Here is a 6,000-nt window from a genome sequence, read left to right on the forward strand (position 1 = left end):
AAAATGAACCCCGGGACAAAACTGTTAGGAGCACACTAAAGGTAAGGGATGAGTTAGGGGCCCCCTCACACCGAACCATTGGCCCTCTCAGTTTGACCCGGGAACCCTGAGTGCATATGAGAGGAAGGGTAGAGAAGTATTAACTGATTGATATGATACTTGTTGCATAAAGAGTTGGTAGGAGGTTGTGGCATAATACTTTGCATCTTTTAAGGTTGATTTATACTTATACATCTATAAAGTTGTGTCAGAAGGCTATGTCTAGTGATATGTGGTTATGTGATCCCTAAGCCATGCTAGATAGACAAGTAAGATAAGAGTAAAAGAATTGGCTAGAATTGCCAAAGTGTTTTGTGTTGCAGCTAATTCCTAAAATTCTCTTGTAGTCATGCCTCCAAGAAGGAACACGGGTGTAAACATCACCCGGAAGAGTTAGACCGACTCTTGGTGAGAATGAGGCCCTAAAGGCCAAAAGAATGGACCCTGCTAAGATGAGTACAATAGTGGCGAGGCATAACCCTACCATCTTCACCGGAGAGGGGAACCTCACTTCTTTGGGAGATTGGTGTCGGAGTTCACCAACCTATTCGAGCCGATAGCTTGTCCCGAAGAGCCGCAAGTAGACCAAGCCGCACACTACCTCGGCTACACTGGGAGTGGTGGAATAGGAACAAGGCGGAGATTCGACATGTTGCTAGGGACATTGAGGAAGGATACGTGTCTTGGTTAGAATTTCAAGTGATATTAACGGATCGGTTCATGCGAGTTCAGAAAGCTAAGCTGAGGGAGGAATTTGATACGTTTAAGATGACAGAGGACATGACAGTGGAAACATACCATAGGAAGTTCCGACTGTTGGCATCATACATCGATGAATTTGCAAAGAACGAGACCATGCTGGCTATGAGGTTTGAGAGGGGTTTGACGGTGGATATCAAAAAGAGACTCACGGCAGCTCCACCTACCACCGTTCAGACATCTATCCGAGAGCCGGTCTTCTGGAAAGACTCTCCGAGCGGTCAAAGAGGATAAGAAAGGAAAAGCTGAGAAGAGGAAGTCGGAAACTGTCAGCGATAATACTGGGGCCAAGAAGCCGAATTCAGGCAAGTTCGGTGGATACTCCACCAATAGTGCTCTTGGGGGGATGAGGAACCAAAGCGGAGGCAGTTTCAGAGGTGCTAGTCTTGGAGGTGATGCGTCCAGGATCACTTGTTTCGGGTGTGGGAAGCTGGGACACAGGAAGTTTGAGTGCCGAAGTTCTGGAGGAAACCAATCTGGGGGCTTCCGGACACCTACATCTGGGTTCAGTGGGTCTCGGACAGTGGGATCAGGATACAGCAGCTACCGTACTCCTAACACTGGCTATGGAGGAGGTGCCCGATCTGGGGCAAGTAACAGTTACCAAGGAAGCTACAACAACTACCAGAACCGTAGCCAGCAAAACCAGTCCAGCGGGGGTGGTAATTTCCAGAGGAACCAGAACGAGGGGAACAAGCAACCCAATACCGCTTCATCGAGTCAGTCTGGAGCTAAGTCCAGTGGCAAGCTCTTTGCCATGGGGAAGGAAGCAGCAAAGGAGGATGCACATGTTGTGACTGGTACTTTTCCTGTTAACTCTAAACCCACCTTTGTGTTGTTTGATTCCTGAGCTACACATTCCTTTATATCTCATGAACATGCCGAGTCTTAAATCTTAAGTCATATGATAGAATTGTTGATTCGGTAGTGGTACCTTCGGGGGAGTCGGTGTCTTGTGATAGAGTCTACACTGGGGTACCAATCCAGATCGGAGAGGTTGTGTTTCACGGTGACCTTATAGAGTTTCCCTTGGGGGGTTTTGAGGTGATTCTGGGGATGGACTGGTTAGGGAAGTACAAGGCTTTTATCGACGCTATCGAAAGAAAATCTCTTTGAGGGGACCTAAGGGAACTAGGGTGTCTTATAAGGGGTATGTGGTCAAGCCAAGAGTCAAATTCATATCTCAATACCCTAAAGTCGAGTCCGAGGAAAGGGGATCGATTAATCTTGTGTCAGATGTGGGATAATGGGGCGGAGACCCCTAAGGTGTCTGAGATTCCAGTGGTGAGGGAGTTCGAGAGTGTATTTCCGGAGGACATTCCAGGGTTACCACCGAAGAGAGAGGTGGACTTTTCCATTGATCCAAGCCGGAACAGGCCGATTTCTAAACCACCTTACCGTATGGGACCAAAGGAGATGGAGGAACTAAAGAAGCGATTGGATGAGCTAGCAGAGAAAGGTTACATACGGCCTAGTGTTTCACCTTGGGGAGCACCAGTCTTTGTTTGTCAAGAAGAAAGATGGAAGCTTGAGACTTTGCGTGGATTACCGGGAGTTGAACAATGTGACCATCAAGAACCGTTATCCTTTGCCAAGGATCGATGATTTGTTTGATCAATTGAGTGGAGCCGGAGTTTTCTCTAAGATCGATCCGAGGTCGAGTTATCACCATTGAGAATAAAGAACGAGGATATACCTAAGACCGCTTTCAGAACAAGGTATGGGCACTATGAGTTCGTGGTCATGCCATTTGGGTTAACTAATGCGCGGCAAAGAAGATGTTCATGGACTTGATGAATCGAGTGTTCGGTCCTTATCCGGACAAGTTCGTGGTTGTGTTCATCGATGATATCCTGGTGTACTCCAAGAATGAGGAAGAACATGAGGAACATCTAAGGTTAGTCTTGAAAACTTTGGAGGAGAACCGATTATATGCCAAGTCGAGCAAGTGCGAGTTACGGTTGAAGAAAGTTGCTTTTATGGGACATGTGATTTCCAAGGAAGGGGTGTCGGTTGATCCTAGTAAAATCGAGGCAGTGACGAGATGGCAGAGTCCTAAGAACGTGGGTGAGATCCGAAGCTTCTTGGGGCTAGCAGGTTATTATCGAAGATTTGTCAAGGACTTCTCAAAGATCGCAAAGCCATTGACGTCATTAATGCGGAAGGAGAACAGGTTTGTTTGGGATGAGAGTTGTGAGGAGGCGTTTCTAACCCTCAAAGAACGTCTCACTACAGCTCCTATACTTGCTCTACCAGATGGGAGTGATAATTTCGAGGTGTATACTGATGCTTCCAAGAAGGGTGCGGGGGTGCGTATTGATGCAAAACGGGAAAGTAATCGCTTACGCTTCTCGACAATTGAAGACCTATGAGGAGAATTACCCTACTCATGATCCGGGTTGGGGGCGGTGGTGTTTGCGCTCAAACTATGGCGACATTATCTTTATGGGGCTACCTTCAAAGTGTTTTCCGATCACAAGAGCTTAAAGTACATTTACACACAAAAGGAGTTGAACATGAGGCAGAGGAGATGGATCGAATTGATTGGCGACTATGACATGGAGATACTTTATCATGAAGGAAGCGAATGTCGTAGCGGATGCGTTAAGCGGGAAATCCATCCATGCTTTGAGCGGTGCGGATCTAGGGTGAGGTTGCATAATGAGCTGCGGGAGATGGGAATCCACATGATCCGGGGAGGAGAGATTCTTGGGGACCTGACCGTTGAGCCGGAGTTATATGAGGAGATCGAGAGAGTTCTGAAAGCCGATGCTAGAATTCGAAGTGGCGCAACACGAGAACAGGCGAGAATCCGGGGATGATTCCGGGTTTGTTATCCATGCTTTGATGGTAGTCGAGGTTTGGAGGTCGGTGGTGTGTTCCGGATAATGAGGAGTCAAGAGGAAGATTCTTACCGAGGCACACGCTACACCATACTCGGTTCATCCTGGGGGAGATAAGCTGTACAAGGATCTCAAGAAGACCTTTTGGTGGCCGAATATGAAGAGGGAAGTTCTTTGAGTTCGTAGCTCGATGCTTGACGTGTCAGAGAGTGAAGGGTGAACATAAGAGACCGCAAGGGAAGGTTCAACCATTAGATGTGCCGAAGTGGAAGTGGGAGAGCATTTCCATGGATTTCATTGTGGGGTTGCCTCGAACTCGAAAGGTAACAACATGATTTGGGTGATCGTCGACAGATCGACTAAGTCGACTCACTTTATTCCCATGAAAGATACTTGGAGTAAGGCCGAGTTGGCTAAGGCTTATGTTCAAGATCGTGGTCAAGTTGCACGGTGTGCCTAAGGATATCGTCTCCGACAGAGATTCGGTTTCTATCCAAATTCTGGCAGAATTACGGTCTTTGATGGGAACCCAATCAAGATGAGCACCGCTTTTCATCCCCGCTACCGACGGTCAGACGGAGAGGACTATTCAGACCCTCGAGGATATGTTGAGAGCTTGTGTTCTAGAGTTTGGCGGATCGTGGGAGGACAGACCGGGATTGATCGAGTTTTCTTACAACAACATTATCATACCAAAGCATTGGGATGGCACCTTTTGAGGCACTTTATGGTAGGAAATGCGGGAGTCCCGTGTGTTGGGATGATCGATCGACGCTGTCGTTTTGGGGCGAGAGATGATTCGGAGATGGTTGAGCAGTGCAGTTATCGGCAAAAGATGAGAGCCTCTCAGGACAGACAGAAAAGCTATGCTGACACTAGGAGAAGGGAGATCTCTTTCGAGGAGGGAGAGAAGGTACTACTCAAAGTGTCGCCAATGAAGGGAGTCATGAGGTTTGGGAAAAGAGGGAAGCTGAGTCAGAAATTCATCGGACCTTATGAGATTTTGGACAGAGTTAGAGAGGTGGCCTATCGTTTAGCTTTGCCACCAGCGTTAGCCAGGGTTCACAATGTCTTTCATGTTTCCCAGTTGCGGAGGTACCTGAGCGATCCATCACATGTGTTGAGTCCCGAGGCGATCGAGGTGGACGAGCAGTTGTCCTATCTGGAGACACCCAAGGAGATTCTGGACAGGAAGGTAAGGAAGACCAGGAATGGGGAGACAGCTTTAGTGAAAGTCTTATGGACTAACCACAATGTTGAAGAAGCTACATGGGAGACTGAGGCTTCCATGAGGGAAAGCTATCCACATCTTTTTACATGAGGTAAGTTCCGGGACGTAACTTTCTTTTTAGGAGGGTAGAATGTAACATTTTGTTTCCGACCTAGATCCATGTGTCTTTTACCTCAGGGGATTTGTTTTGGGACCCACATCGATCCGGGTGGGGGCTTGCTAGATGAGTGAACTTCGGGACGCAGTTCATTTTAAGGGGGGAAGACTGTAATACTCCGTATTTTATATCGTTAATTGAGTCGAGTTAATTGTTTAGTTGTATTGATATCGTACGATCGAGTTATCGTAAACTTATTAAGACGGGTTAATTGAGCGAATCACGTAACCTAATTCTACCCTAACCCTACAAAACCTCATTCCCCTCACACGCCTACCATTTCAGCGGCACATTTCCCCAACAAACACACAGATCGAGAGAGGGAGAGTGAGTGCGAGTATTGTCGGAGCAGCAAGGAGGGTCCTAGGGTGGTTGTCGACGTCCACAGTTAACCGTGGTGGTTGTTGAGGTGGCAGGAAAAAGGTATGAGTACAACTTCCTCTTTTGTTTGCGTTTTTACGTCGGGTTTTGTGTGTGGTGTCGTGTCTCGGGGAGGGGGTGTTGGTGGTACCGTGTCGGGGATATGGTGTTGGGTGGTTTGGGTCGTCTCTATTGGTGGTGGTTAGGGTGGTTCTTGGTGGCGGAATTGGCGGCAGGGGTTGTTATTGATAGGGTAGATCACACGGGTGTAGCAGGGGTTTTCGAGACGGGTTTTAGATGCTTAGGTTGGGGTGGCACCACCGTGGACTCGGGGAGGTCGAAATGGTGGTGTCACGGTGTCCGGATGTGGGGTCCGACGGCGAGCGGGGGACGTGGTGTTTTGGCAGAGGTTAGGGGATGGCTGCGGTGGTTGTGTGACGAGGATAAGGGGGTGTTGGTGAGGCACGGTGAACCGAGGCCAAATGACGGCTCTGTTCGACTCGCCGGTGGCGATCGACCACTCTTGTGGTCGGTTGTTGGTGGTGGGGTCGAAGAGGGGAGCAAGCCAGGTGGTGTTCGTGGTGGTTTAGGGTGGCGCGTGAGGGTTGTGA

Source organism: Silene latifolia, chromosome X, assembly GCF_048544455.1.
Source record: "Silene latifolia isolate original U9 population chromosome X, ASM4854445v1, whole genome shotgun sequence".
Classification (NCBI taxonomy): Eukaryota; Viridiplantae; Streptophyta; class Magnoliopsida; order Caryophyllales; family Caryophyllaceae; genus Silene; species Silene latifolia.